The sequence below is a fragment of the Oncorhynchus clarkii genome, chromosome 13 (genome assembly GCF_045791955.1).
Source record: "Oncorhynchus clarkii lewisi isolate Uvic-CL-2024 chromosome 13, UVic_Ocla_1.0, whole genome shotgun sequence".
In the NCBI taxonomy this organism is placed as follows: Eukaryota; Metazoa; Chordata; class Actinopteri; order Salmoniformes; family Salmonidae; genus Oncorhynchus; species Oncorhynchus clarkii.
Genome location: NC_092159.1, coordinates 53,001,412 through 53,015,190, shown reverse-complemented (window position 1 = coordinate 53,015,190; position 13,779 = coordinate 53,001,412). Strand labels below are relative to the sequence as shown.

The following is a 13,779-nucleotide window of genomic DNA, read 5'->3' as shown; positions in this document are numbered from 1 at the left end:
TTGGAACCCGGAGACAAAATAGCCTAATAGTGTATTGGACAGCATGCAATGTGATTCGCGTAATATAGCGTATCTGACTGCAGTTTTATATGGGGACTTGGGTGTAGGCTTAGGCTATTATTATACAAAATACTTGCCGTTCCTGTTACGGTCCTGAGCGCCTTCACTAGGGAGCGGCATCACGCGGTGAAACAATACTCTTTCACCAATACTGCTTTCCTCGGGGTCCTTCTCAACGAGGCACTCGTGTAAAGGAACATACATAGCTTACCCTGTGTCCTTCTCACCTTTCCTTCGTCTTCTCTCTGCTTCCTCCCATGCCACGACCGTAAACCCGAACACGTAGTCTAGGATACGTAGTCTGCACGTAAATTAATAACAAGATGAGAATCACAACCCTGAAATAACATGTATGTTTCTGCGTGCACGGTGGCGCCTGTCTATAGGGACCAAACGTCGACTAGGGAATCAAATTATCGCCTCGAGGACTTCACCTGAAATATAGACTTCTCGGTGGAGATTTCGCGATTTTAATAAACAACATATGCGCGACGCTGAATGCTACGCGGTGAACAGCCAGATGCGCGCCTCGCCTGCCAGTCTGTCATCACAGGCAACGACATATGACATTTGCATCACAGGAAAGATGAACTAGCTAAACTTGCTTGCTTTTGTGGGGGAAAAAAATCCATTGTGTTTGGTTATTGAAATATGAGCCAAACGCTCTGTAGAACTATTAGTCGTTATTTTGTAGCCGCATGATAGCCTTTCAATTTAACATAAATTATCCAACATCCATCTTTCAATAAATAATCTTAGCCTACCGGTTGACATCGCTGAGGAAGTTCGCCTCAGCTGAGGGGCACCATCAATCTATGAATATTCGCACACAATAATTTGGAATCTTTAGTTCATTCATGCAAAATGTGCGAGAATAGACTACTTGAATGTTCTTGAGTGCGTAGAAGTCCTCTGTAGGCTACCAGCGACAGACATTTCGACATAGGCTACTGACAGAGGAGACAGAACGACTGCTATTTTCTACGTGGCATGAGTCGGTAAAGGAACCTTTGATATTTGTGTTTTGGTTCCAGGTTTGATATATCTGCATTGAGAGTCAACAATTGTGGATAGCCTATAATGGAATTTCTTAACCACCGACATTAGAACCGCATCGGTCCTTCAACAAAAGGTCTTTAGCCATTGAAGCCTAAAATATTTAGGAAGACATCCAAAGAGATACTTTTTGCAATGGCAAATTGAAAACGGCTTATCTACAACCATTTCAAACGGACTGCGCAGCACACATTTATGTGCTAGGCTAGAGACGTTATTGCCTATTATGGAAAACTGGGACCGCCTTTACGCGCCTAAACGAAATAATGTCTTAAAGTGAGGCAAGGTCGCATTACTATTTATTCTGATACGCATATGGGTGTAATTCCATGAGCATAAACATGATATGAGGGATACGCCGCCACTGTTTTTGTCATTTTTAACCGGCAGGATTTTTCCCGTTTCATTCGCAGTGGTTGTTTTGAAGATAGCAGGTTATTAATTGTTTATCTTTATGCATCCGCGCGAAGAAGGACCAAGAAATGACAAACGACGGATAACCACAGGAGAAGGAGAGAGTGAAAAGAGGGGGAAGGAAGAATGAATGAGATATACTGAGCAACGAAGGAAGGAGATTGGAGGAATCAAGGTAGGACACGAAGCAAGGTTTTTAATGTTATAATCCATGTAGTCTATTTGGGTCTACGGGATGCTGCACTGAATGTGACGGTGGAATCTGTCTGTCACCACGGGCAGAGAGGTGGAGAGGTGTGTAACGAGCTCTATTTATTGATATTTTATGCTTGGACATATGTGGAGTATGTTTACGATGCGTCAACAACAGTTGCTTCATGATTAAAACGTGTGGTTAATTTGTGTGTACACTCATGTTTGACTCAGCGGACATTAATAGGTAATTTATTTTGGACATAATGTCTGAAGTGCAACGTGCAGTGCATTACTAATTAAATTGACCATTGTTAAATTGAATTAATGTTAAGCACACTGAATGTTATTTAGCCTCAATCTCCTTCAATCTCCCTGATTCTATACAACTAGTCTATACTACATTGTACAACGTTCTGTTGATATCTATGATTATGCGCAAAATCACTTCCACGACAGCTATTTGGCTTGAATTTGACTGCCGGTGTCCGACACTGGTAATGGAAGAGGACTTGAGCCATTCACGGGCTTGACGTGTACGCAGATGACATGGGAAGAAAAGCGAGCCAGCTTCCTTAATACATTTAATGTATGAGTGAGCGATGAACTGTCGTGGTAAGCTTGCCTGGACGAATTGCCTGGCTTGCAGCGCCCTATACGAGCCCAACCACCCATGAAGAAAAAACGAGCGTATGTGAAAGAAAAATGCGATGAAGAGACAGAGGCAGCATAAGCGGTGTGATGTACTACCTCCCTCCATCTATTTCCCCATTTCCAGCAGCAGCACAGTAGCAGGTCGTCTCACGGAGAGACACCTTTTATCATTTAAGGGCTCATTGCGTGTTATACAAGAAAATCCGCATTAGAGCGCAGGAGAGCTCAAAAGTGAACTGCTCGCCCGTCCCCAATGTGTGGGACTAAAGCATTAATCCTCGACCTCGTTAAACCGTAGCCCAGCCTATACACCACACACTTCATATTCCATATCAACATATTCGCTACTGAATAGGCCTATACTTTCACAGATCTTTTTAGGGTAAGGGCACAGAGGAAATGGAAGCCCGCAACTAACATAATACAAACAACATAATTGAAACAGCCACTCAGTTTTTCTAGCCTACATCAGCACATGCCAAAGTTAGTTTTGGAGGGATACATTTTCTGGATCTTAATGTCCACTCCACACATATGCAGAGAAGTAGCAGGTATTGTACCATTCTTTCAAAAGGCCCATAACAAGTTCACTGGAATTCAAATCCCTTTACATATTAAAGCGGTTATTTTGTGCGTTCAAGAAGCCTCTGGCATCCTTCTAGAAATGGTTGAAAGCCAAACATTCTCTCTGCTTGAAGACATGACAGAAGGATTTATGCGTCTCTGTCTGCGTGTCACATCACCATCAGAAAAATGATTATTGGATTTCAGTGGGATGATTAATAGTCAGGCATTAGCATGATATTAATGATACCCCCATGTTGTAATATGCCGGTAATCAGAAGTGGATTTATATCACTGAAATCATTTCGATAGCATTTTGGCGGTTGTCGTAATAGAAGCCATACGTAATACGTGAAGAGTCAAATATTCACCTGTACTGAAGAAATCATTTGCATCCAAACCTATATGAAAATATAGCCATGTTTATATTCAATCCATATTCTAGCTCTTACACACGCACACACGCGCACACACACACACCAATTTTTCATACAAATAATACTAGTGGCTCCTACGGTCCTCTCCATATTTCCCTAGCAGCGTCCACCCTGTTCAGCATATGAATTGGTTCATCCCCCAAAGCTACTCATAAGGCTGACTAAATGGATATGTTAATACAAACTAAGTCAAGAGATACACCGCTGATACAAATTCCTCCACAAACAACCCAGGACACAACACAGTGCCCTGTGGAACACCTGCTGCATCGGATAGTCCATTGAACTGCTATTCATCATTTACGAAAATCGTACTTACAGTGCCTTCAGAAACTATTCATACCCCTTGACTTATTCCACATTTTGTTGTGTTACAGACTGAATCCACACATAATACCCCATAATGACAAAGTGAAAACATGTTTTTAGACATTTTTGTAAATACATTGAAAATGAAATACAGAAATATCTCATTTACAAAAGTATACACACCCCTAAATCAATACTTTGTAAAAGCACCTTTAGTAGTGATTACAGCTGTGAGTTTTTCTGCGTACGTTTCTACGAGCTTTGCACACCTGGATTGTACAATATTTGCACATCATTCTTTTAAAAATTCTTCAAACTCTATCAGCCATTTTCTAGTTGTGTCACTGCTCGACTGAGGGACCTTACAGATAATTGTATGTGTGGGGTACAGAGGTAATAAACAGTTATTGCACACAGAGTGAGTCCATGCAACGTATTATGTAACTTGTTTAGCACATTTTTACTCCTGAACTTATTTAGTCTTGCCATAACAAAGGGGTTGACTAGTTATTGACTCGAGAGTTTTTAGCTTTTCATTTGTAATTAATTTGTAAACATTTCTAAAAACATAATTCTACTTTGACATTTTGCGGTATTGTGTGTAGGCCAGTGACACAACATTTTTATTTAATCCATTTTAAATTCAGGCTGTTACACTACAACATGTAATATTCCATAAAATAAGCAAAAACGTCAATTTGAGTCTGTAGCCTGAATTCATGATCAGCCAGCCTGCTCCGGTCCATTCCATTGCATTAGGTTGAGGTGTTCACTGATGGATACAGACAGACTGCGTAGCACCATGCATTTTTCATAGTGTGTTGTGCAGTGCTGCTGTACAACTGCCTCTCATGTGATGTGCATAGGCACTGGCTAGTAATCTTTATACCTTTTTAAATAACGTCACACATGTCTATGCAAGGATGGGTTTTTTCTCCCTCGTCTGACCTACAATCTGGCTATCTATCATGTGCTGTATTTTACATTACTCATTTTTTTCTGTCTCTCTCTACTTTCTCTGTCTCTCTCTGTCTCTCTCTGTCTCTTTCTCTCTCTGCTTTCTCTGTCTCTCTCCCTCTCTCTCTCTCTCTCTCTCTCTCTCTCTCTCTCTCTCTCTCTCTCTCTCTGTCTCTCTCTCTCTCTCTCTCTCTCTCTCTCTCTCTCTCTGTCTCTACTCTCTCATCCTCCTCTCCCACTGGTCAGGGTGTTTACCTGCTGTTGGCAGCTTGTGCTGGCTGGTTATTTACCAGCCGTGTAGAATGATAAGGTTTCTTCTGACAGGGAAAGCCATTATGATTCTAATGACAGTTATTGTGGCGGATCGGAGGCAGAGTTGATTGGCAACTTTGTATGTGTTTCAGCTCCCTAAAAACACGGAGAGACAAGGACGCTTTAAAACAGAAAGTAATTATTGTAATTGATTGTGCCCTATCATGTTTTTTTTTCTTCAAAATTGCATCTGTAATTAGTTTTTCTTATTTTTGTATTTGACAAGATTACACTTTGCAGGGTGGAGGTGTTAATGCATGTTTCTGAGTGATTGGACAGAAGAAGGGGAGAAAGAGAGAGAGAGTTGGTGAGCGGAGGAGAGAGAGAGAGGTACACAATGGGCAACAAGCAGAAATTGTCTGGGTTGTTGTGCGGAGGCACAAAGGCGACGGGAACAGGGCGTCCCAGTCAAGGCTGTTCAGGGCTGGAGCTCAGTCAGGGCCTTTGTGTTGTGAAGTGTTGCTGGGTGAATGTGTCTCTGAATGTAGCAGCCTGTAACTGCAGCATCCCAGTGCCACTGCCTTTACGAGTCACACAGGCCCTCCTACATCTGGAACAGGGGCGAGGGCTGGGAGGGGGGGATTCAACCTCACCCCATCATCCCTCTATCCTGCACATCCTTGAGCCACCCTCATTTATAACATGACCAGAGAGCATCAGTCAGGAGGACTGTTTTTCATACATGGAGTGGGCTGTAGAATTAGCCTGATGGGTCCATGTAGCAACACAGGGGATTGTTTGCCCTCCGTATTTGGGTTGTGTCTATCGACTGTGAAGGGGCTTGGTTTACAGCTGTGAAAAGACTCAAAGAGGCCCAATCAATGGACCACTCAGCCACCCAAGCAACTCATTTGGATCTGCCCACGTTTACAGTAGTGTGTGTGTGTGTGTGTGTGTGTGTGTGTGTGTGTGTGTGTGTGTGTGTGTGTGTGTGTGTGTGTGTGTGTGTGTGTGTGTGTGTGTGTGGATTGGCTCCAAATTGGCGTGGCGCTCTGGTAAGTCACACCAGTCCTAACAACCACCCTGCAACCTGCTGCCCACAATGGCAGACTGATTGCCCTTTTCAACATGCTTGATTATTCCATTCATACTGGGAAAGAAAAGTAAAAATGTAGCCAGACTATGGTCTCAACAATTGCCGTTGTATATCCAGCAGCATAGCACTCCCCGCCTCGACCCTTAGTGTTCAGCACAGCATCAGTCTATTCCAACCTCCCTCTCCATTATTTCACTGTTCAAATATATTTAGATTCGTAAGATGCTGTTCTTGAAAAAGAGTTGGAGGTCCATAGTGGCCATTTTGAAACACAATGAAAGTACAGCACTTAAGAATAATGATACTGTATACAAAAAGATCTAAGTCCTGCAGGTTGCAATAAATGTTATTATAGTATGATGAAAGCTGTTATGGAAGGCGTTTTCTATTCAAGGAACTGCCAGAGCTATAGGTGCTCTTTACTTAAAGCTGCAATCAGCAGTTGAAACAATAACAAAGCAAATTCCCCGTCCCTGGTAAAAAGCTGAGGGATGGGGTTGGAGAAATGTTACCACTCCCAAATTCATAGATAGAGCTATGGATTCAAGGACTGACCGTCCATCATAACACATGTAGTTTTAACCATGTTTTGAGCTTATATGGTGTTTGTTTACGTTTAATTTGTTTACAAACAGAGTAAAACAAGCATATATTTTGGGGGATTTTGATGGGGTAAGACAGTTGAACTAAGCTTATGAGGAATTTATAAATGATATTCTTCAATAATCAATGGGTACATATCATGGATTTCTACCCCCCAAAAATGTATGTATCAACTGCAGATTGCTCCTTTAAAGTAAAAAAGCATGACTCTTATATACTGAACAACAATATAAACGCAACATGCAACATTTTCAAAGATTTTACTGAGTTACAGATCATATAAGGAAATGAATTCATTAGGTCCTAATCAATGGATTTCACATGACTGGGGAGGGGTGCCGCCATAGGAGGGCCTTGGAGGGCATAGGCCCACCCACTTGGCAGCCAAGCTCACCCAATGGGGAGCCAGGCCCAGCCAATCAGAATGAGTTTTTCCCCACGAAAGGGCTTTATTACAGACAGAAATACTCCTCACAACTATCTCTTTTAGAATAATGAAGAGGATTCAGAGCACATTTTTTCCACTTGTTTCCATTCCCCCATGTCTCTCCATGTATTTCCTCCTAAGACAGAGAGAGGGAAGAGACATTCCCAGAGAGGGTGAAAGACAGAGAGGTGAGCCATTAGCACCATCCAAGTTAAGCTTTCCTACTCGTTAGGCTAAATGGGCTCCTTGCTGAACCTGTCTGTCTGAAAAAGTAGATCCCGGCCAGATGAAAGGAAACAGGGATCAATTGACCTAATAGCTTGTACAATCATCTCCTATGCTTTTCTGATAGATTTGACGGAGGGTGTTGGCTGGAGTAGAAGCAGTGATGGTCATGAAGCTGCTGGGATGGGTTGGTCGAAACAGAGCTGTGGTGTGTGAGACGTGGTGTGTGTGCCTGTGTGTGTTATTAGTGACAGTCCAGTATCAGCTTCCTTCAACTCCTCCTCCTCAGTATAGCTTTTCACACTCTCTCTCTCTCTCTCTCTCTCTCTCTCTCTCTCTCTCTCTCTCTCTCTCTCTCTCTCTCTCTCTCTCTCTCTCTCTCTCTCTCTCTCTCGCTCTACCGGCATCAATATTGACACTTTTGTCCTCATTACCTTGTCAGCCTGCGCTCTCTGCCACACAGAGACACCTCCTCTCCCTAATAGACCACTCTTTACATGACCCCCTGGCTCCTCACTGGCTCCTCACTGGCTCCTCACTGGCTCCTCACTGGCTCCTCCCTGACTCCTCACTGGCTCCTCCCTGGCTCCTCACTGGCTCCTCCCTGGCTCCTCCCTGGCTCCTCCCTGGCTCCTCACTGGCTCCTCCCTGGCTCCTCACTGGCTTCTCCCTGGCTGCTCACTGGTCCTCACTGCTCCTCACTGCTCCTTGCTTCCACTGACCCTTTCAGAGCAGAGGAATTAGTGCAGAAGTTATTCATTGTCTTCTTAGAACAATCAGCAGCTCCCATGAGGCATCAGGCTAGATAAAGAGAAATGCATCAACAGGGGGGCGAGCCTGCATGGCGCCGGAGTGTGTGTGTGTTTGTGTGTGTGTTTGTGTGTGTGTGGTTACCTGTTCCGTAAGGGCAGCAGCAGTGCTCACCTGAGACATGAGTCAGTCCACAGAGGACTGTGCAGCTCTGCCGTGTGTGAGGGGAGCTGTTATTTGTGTCCGCAACACTCCCTCTGGAGAAGATGTGTTTGAAGAGTGTGTACATGTGTGTGTGTCAGCTAGGGTTTGAGCTGTGAGAGAGGAGACACCACAAGGACACACAACGGCAGCTGTTTGTTTGCCTGTCTGTAGAAATGGGAGTTGGAAGGAACAGGGGAGAGGTAGAGGAAGGAGAAAGGGAGAGGTAGAGGAACAGAGGGAGGAGGAGAGAGGGAGCTCATGAAGAAAGGGGTGACAGGCCAATGTAGATTCATAAATTAAAGCAGCCAAAACACTTAAAGCATAAAACATAGGCAGATGGTAGATGAGAGAAAGGAGAGAGAGAGGGGGGGAGAGAGAGAGAGAGAGAGAGAGAGAGGGGAGAGAGAGAGAGAGAGCAGAAAGAGAGAGGGGGAGAGAGGGGGGAGAGACAGAGAGAGAGGCAGAGCGGAGAGAGAGAGAGAGAGGAGAGAGAGAGATAAAGAGAGAGGGGGGAGATAGAGAGAGAGGGGGTAGAGAGAGAGAGACAGAGCCAGAGAACGCATCCAGAGTAGATTCATTAAGAATTATAATTACAGTGGGACTACGCATCTCTCACCTGAGATTTGCCCTGTGGCCTGCTCCCTCTCTCCTCTCCTCCTCTCCCTCTCCCTCTCTCCTCTCATCCTCTCCCTCTCTCCTCTCCTCCTCTCCCTCTCTCCCTCTCCTCCTCTCCCTCTCTCATCTCCTCGTCTCCCTCTCTCCTCTCCTCCTCTCCCTCTCCTCCTCTCCCTCTCTCCTCCTCTCCCTCTCTCCTCCTCTCCCTCTCTCCTCTCCTCCTCTCCTCCTCTCCCTCTCTCCTCTCCCTCTTTCCTCTCCTCCTCTCCCTCTCCCTCTCCTCCTTCTCCCTCTCTCCTCTCCTCCTCTCCCTCTCCTCCTCTCCCTCTCTCCTCTCCTCCTCTCCCTCTCTCCTCTCCTCCTCTCCTTCTCCTCCTCTCCCTCTCTCCTCTCCTCCTCTCCCTCTCTCCCTCTCCCTCATCTCCCTCTCTCCTCTCTTCCTCTCCCTCTCCCTCTCTTCTCTCCTTCAATATTCATACCTTCTTCTCCTTACTGTATTATTGTCATCAACAATCCACAGCGTCTACGAAACGTCTACTGGATTTATGATGTTCACTGACCACACTGTCCAACTGCCAATGGACATACCAATACCTACTATTTTTCCATATAATTATAATGGTGCTCATTACCACAAACAATGACTGTGGAGCACTTCACTGCCATTGTCCATACAATATGACCAGAACTCAAGGCTTAATATTTTCAGGTGAGTATGTGTTGAATATAGTTTCAACATAACACATATAAGACATGTTATGTGACCATAGTTTAACACAGACAGTAGTTTGGGGCCTAGTTTAATAACCACACAATCCAATCTTTATGAACTTTACCAGTTCTACTCAGCTCATCCCACTGCATACACAAACAAACCGCACGTCATAGATCATCAGACCACAAATCAACTACACTGACCACAACCTAACCTACCATGACCTCACAGCAACATGGTATTCCAGTGACCACACGTTATGTTCTGACCTCACTGACCACAGCTGTTCAAAACTGCTCCTAAACACTGGCCTTACATCCAATACAACCAATTACTATGCCCTGTCTCTTCCTTGACTATTGTATTGTTTGTTGTTGCTGATGCTCAGAGTGCATGGTGGACATTACAATGCCTCTGGAACAGGGCATTTCAGACTTTTCCTCTTACAATTGGCTCATTGCTTTGCTTGTGACTTGATTTATTTGAAAGATTGGTTTTATTGATCTGGTGAATTAATGTGGAGGCCGTATAATCAGTGTGTTATGGAACTATGCAGAATTTGACATCTCTGTGAACTCAAATGAATTGAGTGTACACTATTGATCTGGTTATCCACTGAATCTACACAGCTATTTGTCTAAGGCCTGATTAATTCAGTGCGTGCGTGCGTGCGTGCGTGCGTGCGTGTGTGTGTGCGTGCGTGTGTGTGTGTGTGTTTTGCCAGTGGTAATTGCATCTGTTATGGATGGCCGGTTTTTACCCCTTTGTTGGAGTCAGAGCAATGAGAGCATGAGAGAGAACTGATATAATACAACCACTCCCCAATATAGTACACCACACATACACGCACTCACACACATTTACACACACACATTTACACACACACACAGATACACACACATACACATATATATACACACACACATTACACACACACAGATACACACACATACACATATATACACACACACATTACACACACACATACACACACATACACATATATACACACACAGATACACACACATACACATATATACACACACACATTACACACACACATACACATATATACACACACACATTACACACACACATACACATATATACACACACAGATACACACACATACACATATATACACACACACATTACACACACACATACACATATATACACACACACATTACACACACACATACACATATATACACACACAGATACACACACATACACATATATACACACACACATTACACACACACATACACATATATACACACACAGATACACACACATACACATATATACACACACACATTACACACACACATACACATATATACACACACACATTACACACACACATACACATATATACACACACAGATACACACACATACACATATATACACACACACATTACACACACACATACACATATATACACACACAGATACACACGCATACACATATATACACACACACATTTACACACACACATACACATATATACACACACACATTTACACACACACATACACACAGACAGGTATTGCGGAATGATGAGTCAAATTGTATTGCGTACCGGCAGGTACAGTATGTCAGAGTAGTGTTTGTTCCAACTAGAACAGGGAACCCTGAGTAAAGCTGTCTTACTAATGAACTGAGTTCTACTGAGGATAGAGAAGGATTCCTCCTGACAGCTGTCTACCCTGATGCAGTGCCAGTCAAACAATAACATTTGTTGGAGATGTTTATTTGTGCTCATTATAGATGAAAGAAAGAGCCTTCCTCCATCCTCCTCATCCATGTTCATGTAGAAACCCCAAATAAAAACAGGGCTAGATAAAAAGGTATATATACGGATAGATACCGTATTTCATTTAAAGAAAACTTTTGACATTCTGCAGTCATAATTAGGTCTGGCTCAATTACCGTATAACCATGTAACCGACGGTTATGGATGAAGACAGTCATGAAAATAAAATAACCCTCATAAAATACGTAGAACAGCTGTGTAGAACAAACAGCTGACTGATGACGGGACAGCTGTGTAGAACAAACAGCTGTGTAGAACGAACAGCTGACTGAAGACGGGACAGCTGTGTAGAACAAACAGCTGTGTAGAACGAACAGCTGACTGAAGACGGGACAGCTGTGTAGAACGAACAGCTGACTGAAGACGGGACAGCTGTGTAGAACGAACAGCTGACTGAAGACGGGACAGCTGTGTAGAACGAACAGCTGACTGAAGACGGGACAGCTGTGTAGAACGAACAGCTGACTGAAGACGGGACAGCTGTGTAGAACGAACAGCTGTGTAGAACGAACAGCTGTGTAGAACGAACAGCTGACTGAAGACGGGACAGCTGTGTAGAACGAACAGCTGACTGAAGACGGGACAGCTGTGTAGAACGAACAGCTGACTGAAGACGGGACAGCTGTGTAGAACGAACAGCTGACTGAAGACGGGACAGCTGTGTAGAACGAACAGCTGACTGAAGACGGGACAGCTGTGTAGAACGAACAGCTGACTGAAGACGGGACAGCTGTGTAGAACAAACAGCTGACTGAAGACGGGACAGCTGTGTAGAACGAACAGCTGACTGAAGACGGGACAGCTGTGTAGAACAAACAGCTGACTGAAGACGGGACAGCTGTGTAGAACGAACAGCTGACTGAAGACGGGACAGCTGTGTAGAACGAACAGCTGACTGAAGACGGGACAGCTGTGTAGAACGAACAGCTGATTGATGACGGGACAGCTGTGTAGAACAAACAGCTGACTGAAGACAGGACAGCTGTGTAGAACAAACAGCTGACTGAAGACGGGACAGCTGTGTAGAACGAACAGCTGACTGAAGACGGGACAGCTGTGTAGAACGAACAGCTGTGTAGAACGAACAGCTGACTGAAGACGGGACAGCTGTGTAGAACGAACAGCTGACTGAAGACGGGACAGCTGTGTAGAACGAACAGCTGACTGAAGACGGGACAGCTGTGTAGAACGAACAGCTGACTGAAGACGGGACAGCTGTGTAGAACGAACAGCTGACTGAAGACGGGACAGCTGTGTAGAACAAACAGCTGTGTAGAACGAACAGCTGTGTAGAACGAACAGCTGACTGAAGACGGGACAGCTGTGTAGAACGAACAGCTGACTGAAGACGGGACAGCTGTGTAGAACGAACAGCTGACTGAAGACGGGACAGCTGTGTAGAACGAACAGCTGACTGAAGACGGGACAGCTGTGTAGAACGAACAGCTGACTGAAGACGGGACAGCTGTGTAGAACGAACAGCTGACTGAAGACGGGACAGCTGTGTAGAACAAACAGCTGACTGAAGACGGGACAGCTGTGTAGAACAAACAGCTGACTGAAGACAGGACAGCCAGGCATTTGTGTGGTTGAGTCTGTATCTGCTGCAAACTAGTCTTCAGTTGGGCAATGGCCCCCTCCCCACTTGAATTGGGATGCCAGTTCTATTCATTTTATTTCTAGGGCAGCACATGCAGTCCAGAGCGGAGGAGAGGAGAAAATGTATTTTTTTTCCCTTCCCATTTTTGCTATTCGAAAGGCTATTAGGATGACTGCGGTCATTTGGATGGACAATAACTGTCAACCAAAATTCCATGACCGTCACAGCCCTAGTCATAATCACCATTGTGATGAACATATTTCGTTTGCAGAGAGTATTCACTGATTCTGACTGACATTTGCTACTGTGTACTTTTTGCACATTGGCTGTCCTTGACCGTATGATATGCAGTGTCCTTGACCGTATGATATGCAGTGTCCTTGACCGTATGATATGCAGTGTCCTTGCTGGGCTACAGCACCATTTTCATTAGATAACTACGAAAATACCTTGCTTTGAATTGAATAAACATTATTATACATTCTACCTATTTCTACGGAAATATATTCACTATAGACGGCACAAGGCTTAAGGACTTACATTTCTAGATCCCTTTATCAAAAGGTATCCTACTGGTGTTGGTTTTAAATAATACATTCATTCAGGGGTTTCCTTTGTTGTTCCTTTCCAAAAGAATGAGTTTGGGGATCAAGCTCTACCAACAGTAGGAGCTCATATTTTAGATTTTATTTAACCTTTATTTAACTAGGCAAGTCAGTTGGTCAGTCAGTTTAACTAGGCAACACATTCTTATTTACAAATTCTTATTTACAGTTATTATACATACACATAATAAAATTCCAAAGTAAATTCTAAGTTCTTATTAA

At 44.0% G+C, this 13,779-nt stretch overlaps 1 protein-coding gene across 1 annotated transcript in view; it reads left to right on the top strand.

Moving 5' to 3' along the window:
• Positions 1-1,548: 1,548 nt before the first annotated feature.
• LOC139365071 (adhesion G protein-coupled receptor L1-like) overlaps positions 1,549-13,779 on the top strand; it is a 251,969-nt gene continuing 239,738 nt past the window's right edge. The window contains exon 1 of the mRNA XM_071102434.1: positions 1,549-1,705. The gene's annotated coding sequence lies outside the window, so the exon portion shown is untranslated. The remainder of the gene's footprint in view (positions 1,706-13,779) is intronic.